Source organism: Podarcis erhardii, assembly GCF_964252035.2.
Source record: "Podarcis erhardii genome assembly, chromosome: Z".
NCBI classification, from domain to species: Eukaryota; Metazoa; Chordata; class Lepidosauria; order Squamata; family Lacertidae; genus Podarcis; species Podarcis erhardii.
This window is the reverse complement of record NC_138504.1, coordinates 27,049,817-27,064,906: the sequence shown is the minus strand read 5'-3', so window position 1 is coordinate 27,064,906 and position 15,090 is coordinate 27,049,817. Positions and strand designations below refer to the sequence as shown.

At 40.5% G+C, this 15,090-nt stretch overlaps 1 protein-coding gene across 2 annotated transcripts in view; it reads left to right on the top strand.

Moving 5' to 3' along the window:
- Positions 1–328: 328 nt before the first annotated feature.
- Positions 329–15,090, top strand: part of ZC3H12B (zinc finger CCCH-type containing 12B) — a 37,474-nt gene continuing 22,712 nt past the window's right edge. The window contains exons 1-3 of one of the 2 annotated variants that reach the window (XM_081846999.1): positions 329–625; positions 3,024–3,095; positions 7,512–7,601. The gene's annotated coding sequence lies outside the window, so the exon portion shown is untranslated. The remainder of the gene's footprint in view (positions 626–3,023; positions 3,096–7,511; positions 7,602–15,090) is intronic. The other variant, XM_081846998.1, reaches the window with a different exon arrangement.

Below are 15,090 nucleotides of genomic sequence, written 5' to 3'. Positions count from 1 at the left end.
GGCGGCCAGCGCAGACCTCCGAGCACAAGCTGACAGGGTCAGCAATTGTGCTGCAGCATCCTGCACCAACAGCAGCTCGCTCCTCCCTATTCCTCCTCCGCCGTCCCAGCCACCCATTGAGCGCACTGCAGCAGCCCAGTCCTGAAGCAAGCAGCCCCCTTGCTAACCTCCTAGGCAGCGCACGCCGGAATCGCGCACGGGCCAGCGGCAGCTTAGCGGGTGCCCGCGCCTGCGCAGACGGCGCGATAGCATCTTCTCGGCCAAGCCGAATCCGCCGCCGCCTCTTTCTCAGGAGCGGGAGGGGCCCGGGCGCGGTTGCTAAGAGACGGCGCCCGAGCGGCCTTTCTGAGGAGCAGCCTCAGCAGTAGCCGCGAAGAAGCGGCGGCGGCGGCGGCGGCGGCCAGGCCAGGCTGGGCCGGCTCCTCCACCTCCTGCTCCGTCCGGGGGCCGCTTCCCCGCCTCCTCGTCCGGGAAGGACGCCCCCGCCCCATCCCTCATGCTGTGGGCGCCGCGGGGCGGGAGCGGCCGCGGCGGGGCCCCCCAAGCAGAGACGCCGCCGCTGCGCCCAGGAAGAGACCGGTGAGGAGGGCGGAGGCTCTGTGCGGCAAAGCGGCCTCCGGGACAGGTGGGTACCCGGCGCCTGCCAGCCTCACCTTCGGGAGGAGTGGGGTGGGGAAAGGTCGTCGCCTCCCCTCCCTCCCCCTCGCCCGCGGTAGACCCGGGAGGGGGGCGTCGAGGCTTCCTCGTGGCTTGGGAGAGCTTCCCGTTGCAGGGGCAGTGTACCTGCCTGCCTGCCCACATGCAGCACTTGGGGTTTCAAAAGAGCATTTCCCTTTTGAGGGGCTAGGGAGCTTGTCCGCGCTTATTTAGGGTTTTGTGTGCTTGTGCGTGTTAATATATCGTAATCGTTGCTCATTTATTTCTGTTCTGTTAGTCCGCAACTTGGCAAAAAAGCACACCAAACCAAGCAAACCCCAAAAAGGAAGAAACAGAAGGGTAGGCGCCTGGGGGGGGGGGGAAACTTTGGTAAGCCCCCACACCATTGAATCCAATGTGTTTTGACTATACAGTACATGATTTTAGCGTTAAGCACGATCGCTGGAATTTAAACCGCCCCCCCTCAAGTTGCAGGCTTACTGTTTTTTTAAATATGGTATGATGGTAAGGTCTCTTACCTTCTGCCATACACCCCCAACGCTCTTTAAATTTTGTTGTTCAGTATTTATTTATTTTAAAAAATTGTGCACCACTCAATTTTTTAACCCCCCCTCAAAGTGGTTTACAAAAACATGAAATTGTAAAATCAAGGAAGATTCAGAACCCCACTTTAAAATATGCAAACGTTAAAATACCAAATTACCTCAACTTTCTAAGCATCAGGGAGGCTTGTCTAAACAAGAATATTTTTAACAGGCGCCGAAAATAGTACAGTGAAGGCGGCTGCTTGATTTCAACAGGCAGGGAGTTCCAAAGTGTAGGTGCCACCACACTAAACAATCAAGTTCTTACAAATGCAGAGTAGGTATTATGTGGCACCTGTAATAGTGCCAATTTTTTATGTATTGATTTTATTTAATTAGCATATATTTTATTGCTAACCACCCTGTGATTTTTTACATGGAAATGTTGGGTTATATGTTTACGTAAATTCTTAGGTGCAGAATAGAGGTCTGTCCTCAGCTTGCAAGCTGGAAATATGTATGGAAAGCTGGTTAGGGTGTAAAAGATTAAAGCAAATAACTCAGCAGGACCCTCTAGGGTTAGATATAGTATACTGCTGGGTGCTGCTGGGAATTTGAAATAACTTAAAAACAATAATTAGCAAATGTAAGGTATTATTTGTTGTATTTTATTTAAGGTGCTTTCACACCATTTTTCAGCCATAACCCCTGCTGCCATTTCTGCTTCCAAATGTCAGTCATAACAGTTCTTGCTTTCATTCTGAACAGACACAGCACAAAAGGAAGCAGGATTGGGAGGAAAAGGAAAAATCAGGCGCTGTTTCTTGTTTACAGAGTTATTGACATGACTAACTGGCATGGGGAGATTTTAGGGAGGTGGGTGAATGCCATGTGTTTCTGGGGGAGATTACTGGGTGGAAATTGCAGGGAAGCATATTTTTGCAGAACATTAGGAGAAACAAACTATGGTAAGAGTTGTTCAGCAATGGAATATATTATCTCAGGACTCTTTTTTTGCTGAAGCTAGATGCCAATGTATCAGGGATGCTGTGGTTGCATTCTGCATTGAGTAGAAGGTTGAACTACATCCGTATTCTTGAACCTTGGGTCTCCAGTTGTTGCTGCTCTGCATCATTCCCATCCATTTTTTGCTAGTGTTCAGGAATGATGGAAGGTGTAGTTCAACAACTAAGGCTGTTGTAGACTAAGATCTAAGGCTGAAGAACACTGGATTAGATTACTTTAGAGGGTGCTGGTCATGGACTATAACAATAAAGATTGGATTTGATTACTTCCAAGGTTCCTTCCAACTATGATGATTATGTGGGGATAAGTCTAAGTTCAGCTATTGGCTTTTGTAGCTATTTGGAATCTAGGTTCATAGGTAATATTTTTCTAAACACTGGAGCGGTGGAGGAGCAGTGGACTGATCTAATTATGCCTTCAGTAGTCCCAAAAGCATCTGTCTAGCCTCTGGAAAATGGGGTGTGGTTTAGATGGGCTTTTGGCTTGATCCTTCAGCTGATGCAATGGTGAAAATGAATGATATCCACTTATTGCTGCATGCAAAATCTATAGAAAGAACAAGGAAGGTTATTTTATAGGAGTTGTTTCTGTGCATGCTACAGAACATAGAATCATTAGAAATCTTAAAGGGGTACCAAATTATTCAAGAAGCTCAAAGTAGACCATGAAGAATTCCAAAAGGATTATCTCAAGAACGGATGAATGGGCATCAAAATGGCATATAAGATACAACATAAGATTGTGCAAAGTGATTGACCTTGGGACACAACCCCCTGCCCTGAAATGTGTCCTTTCATTTATTCACTCTATCCCTAGAGAAGAGATCTTTGAGCTGTGGTTGGGCGCTTACAGTAAACAACAAATCTGTGTGGTCTATTACTGAAAAAGGTGAGTTCTTTATTAGGAATTGTTAGGGAAGAAACTGAAAACAAAATGGATAGTATCACAATGCCTTTATAAAACTTACATTTAAAATACTTTGTACAGGTCACCACATCTCAAAGTGGACAGCAAAGAACTGAAATTATCAAATGATTCAGGTTTGAACAGGTTCATCAAAAAGAAAGACAAGCATGTGGAACTTAGTTTAGAAAGGAGACCATCATGGAGGTTTATAAAAAAAATATCACTCTCCCATAATACTAAATCCCACCAGGGGAGGGTTATGGCCTTTATTCCTTGCTTGTGTGCTTCCTAGAAGCACTTGCCTGGCCACTGTAGAAAATGGGCTGTTGGATTTGATGCATCTTTAGTGTCAACTAACAGGACTCTTCTGAGGGAATATAAACACTGCTGTGTGCAGTTACTCAAAAATTTCGCAGAACAATATTTTTATAGGTTTCAGAACATGAGATACAACATTTAAAAAGAACCCCAGTGTTAATACTTTGTATTGTTCAAAGCTTTAACCTGATTACTTACTTCAGTCACATTTTAAAATATGCTCTTTTTTTACTCTTTAGCAAGCTCATTAGAGTGCATTTGTGTGTGGAGTGAAGTAGTTTTGTAGACTGTTTATTATAAGCATGAATTATATTTTTTCACATATCTACTTAGCCCACATTGACATCCAAATGACAATTTGTGGTCAATATGAACAATTCAGAGAACTAGTACTCAGTATAAACAGCACCTGTTTTGTTTCTTCCCACTTTGCCTTTCTTCCCACAAGCCTTTGTTTACCTTTGTTGTTCTATACCTTCTTAATCCCTTCTTGTGGCACACTCTTAGCTGGAAGAATCAGCTTTGGAGTCTGTTGCCATTAGTTAGGTCAAATATAACCTGGTGATTTGGTAAATGAATTTTATCCATGTGCTTTTGCTGTATTTTTCGCAGCAACTTTCTGCAAAAGTTCTGAAATTGCAGAACTTGAACTAAAATTCTTTCTAGAACTTTATCCAGAGAGCTATTAACTTAGTCAGAATTGTTGTTTGGTTTGTAGTTGAATGGTACCTACAAAACTAGATCCAGTGTAGCAGTACAATCTTGGGCTTTGTGTTTGGCATCCCACCTCTACATCATTCTACCCAGAACTTTAAAGAAATTTTGACAAGCACAGAACTGGCAGTGATGGCACAATGCTAAGTGCCTTAATATAGGAATGCAGAATTTGTGCCCTCCAAATGTTATTGGTTTCCAACTTCCATTGGCTTGCATGTTTACCTTGAACTAAATTCTGCTAAATTCAGTTAGACTTACTTCCAAATAAGTGTGCATAGGATTGCAGTTTTAGAAGAGGAAGGCTAAAAAGGATGCAATCCATATCTTTGCCTTCAGACAGAATCTTGCACATGTTAGACCACATGTTAATCCCTGACTGATATATTACCTTTTCCAGCAATTGTGGTGTGCCAGAAGAAGGGAAACAGGAAAACAATTGTGCTGTTTCACTTCTTTTTAATAATGCCAGAACAATTTAGTTGAATAATCCATATAGTGAACCAAACCTCCAGTGTAGGGAAATCCAAGACTACATTATGAATTTTCTTCTTTGGCCTTTTAATGAGGAGGCTTATTTTATTCCAAATGCTCTGAATCTGCAGTTGAAGCTACAGGCAGCCAATTTGAAAAGGTGTCGCACTGTAACTTGAGCAAAATTGAATGTTCCACTTAGCACTTCCAACACAAAGACTGTGTGTTTTGGCTGCCTTCTGTTGCCTGACTTTTGCCATGCCTCTCCCTGTCTCTTTTAAAGGTTTATCTTTTTCTTATTAAAAAAAAATAACGGACCCCTTTGATGTCTTCTAAGCAACCTGCTTCCTTTTCTGCTAGTAATGAAATTGTGCCTTGTACCTAAATGACATGTAGATAATATGCCTGACAATTCTGTAGGGCAATTGTATATTATTCTGTTCAGCCGTGTGTTTTATAGCAATATTATTGTGATCTTTGCACCCATAGTACTTCTAACTTGAAACATTGGCCTGTTATGGCTAATAGCCCTGAATGGGGATGGGCATCCAGTCAGACCTAGTGATTTAGATCTCCATCCTTGCATATGCTCATCTCACCTATGTGTGTGGAAGCCTGGTTCCATGAGGAGGTCTACCTTAGTAGGTTTGGAAAACTGAATTTTTCAGAATAAATAATAATATTTTAGTATTTATACCCTGCTCATCTGGGTAGGTTGCACCAGCCACTCTGGGTGGCTTCCAACACATATAAAAGCATGATAAACATGGTGTGAATTTGCTAGTCACATTATGTTTTTAGGCTCCCAAAGCAATTGACTTAGTGGTGCTCTGGCATCAAAGGAATATATTTTACCAGCAAGTGATGGCGTGACAGCTTTTTCTAAATGCATCTGTGTGGGAGACTGCTCATATGGCAAGCCATTTTTGTGAAATGGCTTTCAGTAATTCTGATAACCTCAGCTATGTACTACGACCCTTATTTATTTGTATTGCGGTGGAATCACACAATGAGTTCTTTCACAGAATCTTTCCATGTGGAACTGCTTCCATACAGTTGCATCTTCCTGAATGGCAGCCCTGCCGGTATTTGGATATTATGGAGCATTTTCTGTAACTCCGTTAACAGCAACTGACTCATTGTCATTCTTGCTGTAGTTCTATCAAGGTAGTGCTAAGGCACATATTTTTATTGTTCTACTGTGGAGGTGGCTGTGGGAGAATAAGAATCAGTAGCTGTTGCGAAAACTCATCCAAAGCCAAATGTACTTTAACAAACTACTTTAATCTGAGAGTCCTGCAGAAGAAGACATGCCACTTAGACAAACTGAATGCCAATTGCTAAGAGCAGGCATAACCTGAGGTGCTTTCTTCTTTATTACAATTTGTATAGTTTGCTGTTGGGTGGAGGTGGTTGTCCATAAATGTTTTTCCTGCTTAACCTAAAAACTCTTAAGCAATTTATAAGAGCACACAGTCTTCTACACCACAAAGTAAAACATGGAATTGAAACATTCTATGATACCTGTTTTGTTTGACAAGCTTGTGGTTGAGAAAAGAAAATCTACCCCTTCCTCAAAAAAAAGTCTGTGCAGAAATATCCTTGAAATGCCCTTGGGCGTGTTGAGAGTAGCCTGTTCTAGCTATGGTTGATTCAGATTAAATCTTATCAAAAGCAGTAAAATTTTAAAAATGTGTCATAATATCTACATAATTACAAAAGCAAATAATAAATAGGATGCTTTCTAACAAAAGATTGACACCACATCCTCTGGATAGAATAAAAGAGATGATGCATTGACCTCAGGGTCATACATTTGAAGTGATAGAATTTTTATTTTTTTGAGCAAACTCAAAATGTTTCACCTTTCTCCTCATCTTAGGGGTGAAAATTTGCGGTAGCATTGTAAAAGATCAGTTTCTTTTTGGAAGAGAAGCAACTCAAGACTTATTGTGCCTTTGTAATACTTTGTATACAAATGCAAAAGATGAACAGATATTTTGTGAAAACAAAACAAATTCCTTCCAGTAGCACCTTAAAGACCAACTAAGTCAGTTCTTGGTATGAGCTTTCGTGTGCATGCACACTTCTTCAGATACACACACTTCTTCAGAAGTGTGCATGCACACGAAAGCTCATACCAAGAACTGACTTAGTTGGTCTTTAAGGTGCTACTGGAAGGAATTTGTTTTGTTTTGACTATGGCAGACCAACACGGCTACCTATCTGTAACTGGAGATATTTTGTGAGTAATAGGATAAGCAGAAGCAAGTATTCTGCTTTGATTTGGATTCATATATTTCCAAAATTCAAAATCCAAACTTAACTCCCTGGCAAGAAGATTAAAACAAGTGCCACTTTTCAGCTCTCCCAGTTTGTAGTTCCTCATGACAAAACTAGCTCCCACCATGGCAAGAGTTTGTGGCATACGGTCCAGATATTTGTGGATTTAGAGGTCTGCATTTCCACTTACTATGGCAGGTGTTTTATCACCCTCTGGCAAGAGTGACAATTTGGGGTAGTTCCTAGCCTCACACTCTAGTTTCAAGTTGAACGCCAGCAAGGATCATCTCCACAGTTGTGCTTATTTTCAGAGAGCAAAATATAAAGGCAGTGTCCACCTCAAACTCAGACCTGGAAATGAAAACTTGGCTTTCTGTTTGGCACTGGCTGGCTGATAGAATATACTATTGATATAGTATATTACAATATTCTAGTTTAAGGTTTCTCCCCTTGTGTCTATGTAACATTTAGTGAGAGATGAAGTGGTTCAAAATATCATCTTCGACAAATATTTGAAAGCAAATCTAAATATGTGCTGTTACTGATATCTGCTGTTTGGTTTAGTTAGGTCTGTGTTTTTTAAACTTCCTTTCCTTTTTTTAAAATTAGGAATGTTTGTAGCCGCCATGTAAGCCTGAAGTATAGAGACCCAAGATATGATTCTGGCACTTTAAGAAATATAAGAGACCAGCTTTAACTGTAAGTTAAATTACTTTGTTTGAAAATGTACAATGTCTTAATGTCACTTGATTCTTAACTACAAGTCTGATGAAAACAAACTTTTTATCTGTTAGTGGACACTCCAGCTGTCATGTCTACTTGAAACTTAAGTTTATAGCCATGCAGACACAATCCTTGCTGCTTGAAATGGTGAGCTGGCTCACCTAGTGTGAAGTAAATTTGCTCATGGCAAGCTTGATGGCTCCAGTGCATCTCATGATATCTGTCTAGCAATCATGACAGGATGTACTGTACTGGGAATGTATTCTCTCTTTAATAAGGTACTAATGACTATCTTGGGACAATCTCAACTATAGAGCCACAAGTAGGAATGCCGCTTGGGGCAAGATATTGACTGTACCATCTGTTCCTAGCATGTATGAACACTTTAACTGATATATTAAGAAATTCAACTTTTAAATTTATCTTCCTACTTGTCCCTCTCCAGTGGTCTAGATACTGAAGTTGTCTTCCCTTCTTTCCACTAGGAGGCAGGTTCTACTTAAATTCCGCTCTCAGTACAGGCCTAGATTTCATTGTGAGGGCTCCAAGGGGAGAGTGTTTTGTTTCTTTTCTTTTCTTTTCTTTTCTTTTCTTTTCTTTTCTTTTCTTTTCTTTTCTTGGGAAACCATTGTGCCCATCCCTGGGCAAATGTAGTATTTTCTTAGTGATTCCACTTCTTGAAGAAAGCATGTTTTTATCTCTTTCTTCTCTTTTAGCTTCCTTTAAATATACCCTATCATAAATTATCTTTCCATTGATATATAATTTTATGGTATTACTCCAAAAAATAAATAAATGGTGTTATGAGCCATCAAACCTTGGAAATACACATTCTCTGGAAGGTTTCCACAATTTTGGCTACTAGTGTATAGTTCAGATAATTGTTTATTGAGTGGTGGTGGTCCTGAGGAGTATTCAATCATATGAGCCCCCGCAGCTGGAGCCAGAAGTGTTGCAGTACAGACATAAGCTTACTGCATTATCTGAGGTTTATGAGAAGTAGGTTTTAGTTTGTTGTCCTTTCCCAGGCAACCAAGGGGACAGCTTGATGTAGAATAGTGACATTAACATGGGGGATTCAATCACATAATTAAAACCTCTTTGAAGGCATTGTAGGACTGCAGCCTTTGTAGTATGTCAGCGTTCTTGTATCCTTTAAATACATTTTTTCCCTGATGGGCAAAAATGAATTAAGAGAATACATATGTTACCACCTGTCTGTGCTTAAGGAACAAAAGATTTGGATAGAGGGATTATGCTATTTGCATTATTAACGCTAGACAATTTAACAAATCAAACAAAACTGTGTATCTTTTTTAAAAAAAATGGTTGTTTCGTGTCCATTAAAGTTGGTATGCAAATATTAGGAATATCTCTCAGGTTTGTTTTTTTTTAAATTTAGAATTCACATTGAGACATGAACCATGGAATGTGTAGCAGCTGTTTGTTTAGTGCTAGCAGTTTCAAGCATGCAAATAAGTGTTAGGTAAAAATTTTATGTGATGCCATCTTCAGTAGGAAATTATCAAATGCAAACTTGTGTGGCAGAGGTAATATTTTAGAGCTAGGAGAGTAAATTAAACAAGGAGGGGGAGAACCATGTACATCACATTGAACTCATTGGAGGAAAAGGTGGGATATAAATACAAAAAATAAATATTTGCTCCTGGCTAGCCTCCTTCTGTACGCAATATGAGTCATGAATCGCCCCTTTTCTCAAGCCATTGCCTCATCTTTTAGACATGCACCGTTTTCAGTTCTCTTGGAATCATGTTTCTTCCTGATGCAAAAATTGGAGATAGGTGTGTAAGATAATTAGATTGAAGAAATAGATCCCTCCCTTATTTTAAGAAGTGCATTTTAATTTTTTTTTGCAAAATTCTTGAGGGTTATGGTGGTGGGAATAGGCATTTTGTGGCTCTAAATACAGTGGTACCTCGTGTTACATACGCTTCAGGTTACAGAGTCCACTAACCCAGAAATAGTACCTCGGGTTAAGAACTTTGCTTCAGGATGAGAACAGAAATCACGCAGCGGCAGCGTGGCAGCAGCGGGAGGCCCCTGAAGTGGTGCTTCAGGTTAAGAACAGTTTCAGGTTAAGAACAGACCTGTAGAACGAATTAAGTTCTTAACCCTAGGTACCACTGTACTAGTTAATGAGTACAAAACAAGCAAAACACACACACACAAAATTCCAACCCCATAGGAATTCCTTTTCTATAGATTTTGTTGATGAATGCTGTCAATTTTTCCTGGGGTTAGTGATCTTTCTCCTAATAATATGATGATATGAGTAATTTAGGCCAAATTCTGTAGTAGCAAAAGCCTAGATTTTTTTATGAAGGAATAAGAATTATCTGGAATGAAATGTTTTTGAAGTTTGTGGTGCAGATAATTGATTAAAGTTCTGATCAACTTTATACTCTTTCTGTCTCATTGAGATTGCCAATTCTCTGGCAGAATCCCACATCACTCCAATAACATTTGAGCGATGGAGTCCTGTGGGGCAGGCTGTTGCATAAGAGGTACCCATGTTCCATGTCTATAACCATTGCTGTCCCAGTATGGGTTGCTGGCACTACTTTTGGCAGTGCCTGACCATTCTCTTACAGCAGAGGTGGGAAACCTTTGATTCTTCATATGTTGTTAGATACCAACTCCCCTCAGTCCAGCCAGTATGGTCAATAGTTAGGAATGATGGGAGTTGTTATCCTGCAATATGTGGTTCCCCATCCATTTTTTGCATGATTCTGTCCTTCACACATTACTTCGGCAAGGTGGGATCCAAATATTGCTACTCAAGTAACATATGACTCTGGTCATAGTCTTCTGTTGTTGAATGAAATTCCAAACCTATAATTTAATACATAGTTTTGGCCTGCAAAGAACTTATATTCACATTACAGTATTTCTTTTTCCTTGTGATTGGTTGCTTTTGAAACAGAAACTGGTTTCTCATAATTTGTGACTGAAAAATTCCTAATGATTTCACTGGACTCTGAGTGATTATGGGCTGCTTGAAAAAGTTTAAATCATCAGCATGTAAATCAAATGCCTTCTTCATAAAATGGTTTTTTAAATGTACTTTGTATCAGGATAAAACAGTGTTGTGAACAATGATTATCTGCCTTTATGCCTTAATTCTTCTAAGAACTGGAGCTCAAATTGTGCAATTGAAAAATTATTATTTTTCATCCTGTTAAAATCCTGTTGTGGTATATAATTACTGGGAAAGCATTTTTATTTTATTACACAGAAAGGTGTATTGATACTTGAGGTACAGTACTATGTGAACAGAATTCAAGTGCTTTGGGAACACTTGTTCTTTTTGAATTGCATTATCAGCCCCACCAGTCAGTCGTGACTCTGCTGAAAAACGGTGTTTAGGTAAGGATGCCCGGTTGCTAAGCAATGGACATTAGAGGCTTAAACGTTTAAAGCTGTAGTGCAAAGTTTCCCTCTTTGAGTGAGATATTTTCACGTTACAAATTGGAAGGGTTTTTTCTTCCTTAAACTGCTATTTAAATATGTATTTTATATAAGGAAGACTATAATAGCTCCAAAGTTATGAAATTTTGCATAATTGGAGATGATTTTATTTTTATTACTGTCTCTTACTATCTTTTAGTCTGTTACTTACAGATGGGGAAGAATTTACCCATTTCCAAGTAATAGTTTTGGTGGTATTTAAAGGCATTTTAAAAATTCTGCTTACTTCAGTATTAGCAAGCAATATATAGCAGCAACAATTAAATATGGAGGGGAAACTAAAGGATTGCTTGGTAGCTCATGAAAGAGATATGCTAGAGATAATGCAAAAGTTGATCACATCTATTTCATTTTCAGTTGCAGAAGGTGATAATTCAATGGGTCAGCAAGAGGGAGCAGAGAATCTCTACTTGTCTTGGTTAAAAGATAAAATAAAAATAGCAGGGGATTGTTTTGTGCCTTGACAGGGCACATGTTTCTGACCTCTTTCTCAGGACCTGGATAATGTGGTATGGTGAGCAAGGCCAGGTTTGCAAAAGAAAAGTAGACTTGGCTTGCCTGTGGCAGGGACTTCAGAGATGAATGAGAAATTGGGAAGTAGGGTTAGGGAAATAACTGGAAATCTCTATCCTTCCACTGACCTGTCATTCAAAGATGTTGATCTCTTAGCTAGCAACTAAATTTTGTGTCAAGAAAACACATTGCAAAAAAACCCCTCAAAGCCCCAGGTCAGAATGGACTCCTGCTGAAAGAATATGTGGCTAGGAATATTCTCCATTGTTCAGTGAGGCCCAACTGGACCTACCTACAGTGTTCAAGACTTGTTCAGCCCCAGGACTTCCTATTGGGTGCCCTGTTGGTCTCTCAAGCTCTAGCCTTTCCCTCCTTTGGCCAGAATGATGTCATGCAGTTGAACACTTGTCTGATAGCACTGTTGTTTGTTTGTTTTTAAACCAAACTCAAATACTATGTAAAAAATCATGATGTGGGGAAAACCTTGAAGCTAGTCATCACTTCTCATGATTCTTGTCACCCCATTGCTGTACTGCCTCAGCTCTTCCTTGCCTCCTGGAGGGGGCAGCAAACCACAAGAGCAGGCGCTGAAGAAAGCAGCCCACCCAGAAACTTAGCAATATAGATGTCACAAGCATCTTTTTTTAAGCACAGGTACCGGGCTGGTACATGCTTGAAGGAGATGCCGGTCCAAGCTGGCTCTGGGCTTTTTCTGGGAGCCCCCTTTCCCCTTCTTTTCTCCTTTTGGACTCTCTTTGCCAGCAGGACCTGCCTGAGGGTGCCTCCTGATACTCAAGCTCTTCTGAGGTCTTTGAAAAGTAGGAAGGTCTTCCTGCTTCACCTCCCCAAAGCCTGCCCCCCATGTTGCTGCCCAGCCCTGCCTTTTGAATAGCTGCTGCGCTCAGCCAGGGCGCACTTGGAAACCACTGCTTGTCCTGTGGAAAAATACACTGGGGTTATTTACCTCTGAGTTTAAAAAAATAAAAATAAACCTTGCCCTGTTGTTTAAGCCCCTTTCCTCCGTTCTTGCCTTCTGTGTCCGTGTGGATGTCTGTGTCTCACCCCCTCGTAATGTTCCCTATTTTCTCCTCCCTATCCTCGAACTCTCCCTAATTCTCCCCTCGCCCCTTTGCTTTCTCACACATTTGTTCCCCCAGCCCTATACTTCCTTATGTGTTCCTTCCTTTTTCTTCCCTCCCACCCCCACTGGCAAAAAAGGAGGGAGAAATGTTTTTGTTTTTATTTTCTGGTGTTTACATAGTTCCAACCTTATTTCAGACATTGTGATATCATGATGTTTCCATCTTGAATACCAGACATCACACAGCCCTACCATGAACTTCGCATCTCAACATCTGGGCAGGTCTTTTGGGAATAGAAAGTTCTTAAGATTGTTCTGGCCAGAAATATCAATTGACCACTTACACGGGGCTTCTTCCCTGTTCACTTTCCATCACCATCTGTTTTGGTTTTATTTCTTCACCCTCCTCTTCATTTGGGCTCCCCCCACAGGCATGAAATTAGTTTGAAGACCACAGGTTCCCTACCTCAATGAAAAGGGAAGGTAGAAAGAAGCTTGCTGAGCATTAGGTATGCCATATAGATAAAAACAGTATGGGAAGAAGGAGCAAGCAAGAGGTAAACATAGCGATTACCATACTTTTCTGTGTATAAGACTATGTTTTTTTACTCTAAAATAATGTTCAGAATCTGGGCTCGTTCTTATACACTGATAGTATCTCCCCCCATTTTCTTAAATCAGGGTATCCCAAAATAGGGGATGTCTTGTACATGGGGGCGTCTTATAGATAGAAAAATATGGTTTATCTGTTCTATTCTGTAAGCAGATGTAGTACATTTGTAGCCTGCCATATAATGCTGCATTTCCAAAGCGAAAGTTTGACTTGCCTGTCAAACGATTCATTATAGCAAGCTCTAACTCTTAACACCTGCCAAAAAGTCTTCTGCTTCCTTAACCAACTTTGCCCACCCTGTTTGATGATCTAATTGCCCCCTGCTCTTCAGCCCACCTTTTCCTGTAAATCCTTTGGCTAGGAAGTCTCATCTGCAGCAGAAACACATGTAGGGTGCATTTTCTCACACTTCATTTCTCTGTCTTTTCCCCATTTGAAATTTAGGCAGTAGATTCACTGGGGAAGAGCCCCATCCCTTTGGGAGCTTATATTGTTCTGTAATATGTCATGTGCATTAGAATTTCAGTATAGTTGAGTAGCATGGCTTGGAGAGCAAGGCTTCTAATATTTTAGGAACAATTGAGTTATGCATGCAGCATGGATCCTGTTAGCCATGATAGCAGTGCTGTGCCATTGCAGTTGAAGGCTTCAATGCTTCTGAATAGCAGTTGCTGGAAACTACAGGAGGGGAGAGGGTTATTGTGCTTGAATCCAGCTTGCAGGATTCCCACAAGCATCTGGATGGCCACTGTGAGAACAGGATGCTGGACTGGATGGGCAACTGGCTCTGGTCTGATGCAGCAGGCTCTTCTTATGTTCTTACACTTGCTCTGTTAGTGCTTGGGGATATCATTATGCAAATAAGTATTAGGTAGGAATTTAGTGTGATGACCACCATTCATGAAAGTAGTAGGAAATCAGCACAGGCAAACTTACTAGTCAGAAATGTATTTTAAAGCTAGAATGATACACTCTTGGATACACTCCCTGCCCTCTCTCCACTGTCTCACACCAGCTACAGAATGCTCATTTTCTCACAACATTGAGAAACATATTGCCCTTTAGTTTAGACAAACTCTTTCTGTTCTCTTGGAGAAATTATGCGTTTTTTCCTGATGGCAGAGGAGAGCCATGGAAAAATTGAACAGAAGCAGGTGCTTACGACTTGGAGAAAGATAATCTCTTCCTCCCACCATTCTCTTTCAGGAAGTTCAAAAAAGTTTCAGGGAGTTCAAAAAATTTCTTGCAAAGCTCTTGAGGACTACTTAAAAACAAATAGTAATGGTAGGGGTAACCAACCTGATGCCCTCTAGATGTTTTAGACTCCAATTCCCATCACCTCCAATCAGAGTCGGTAATAAAGGAGTTGTAGTTCACAACCTCTGAAGAGCATTGTGTTAGCTACTCCAGGCTTTTTAGTGGCCCTGAAGAATGTAGTAGTAGTAGTGGTGGTAATAATAATAATAATAATAATAATAATAATAATAATAATAATAGATTTTAAAATCCCATAGGAATCCCCTTTGGTATATGTTCCCTTGATGGTGTCAATTTTACCTGAGGTTTGAGGGATTCCCTACTACCACCAAATAATAGTATGATTATGATAGCTAATAATAATTTTGATCAAATTTTGTAAAGGCTAAAGCTTAGATGTGACAGAGACTTAACGGTCATCTAAAGTGGAATGCTTTTTTGAAGTTTGCAGTGCAAATAGTTAACTAAAGTTTCCAGATATTTTTTCAACTCTTGCATTTTAGAGAAAAACA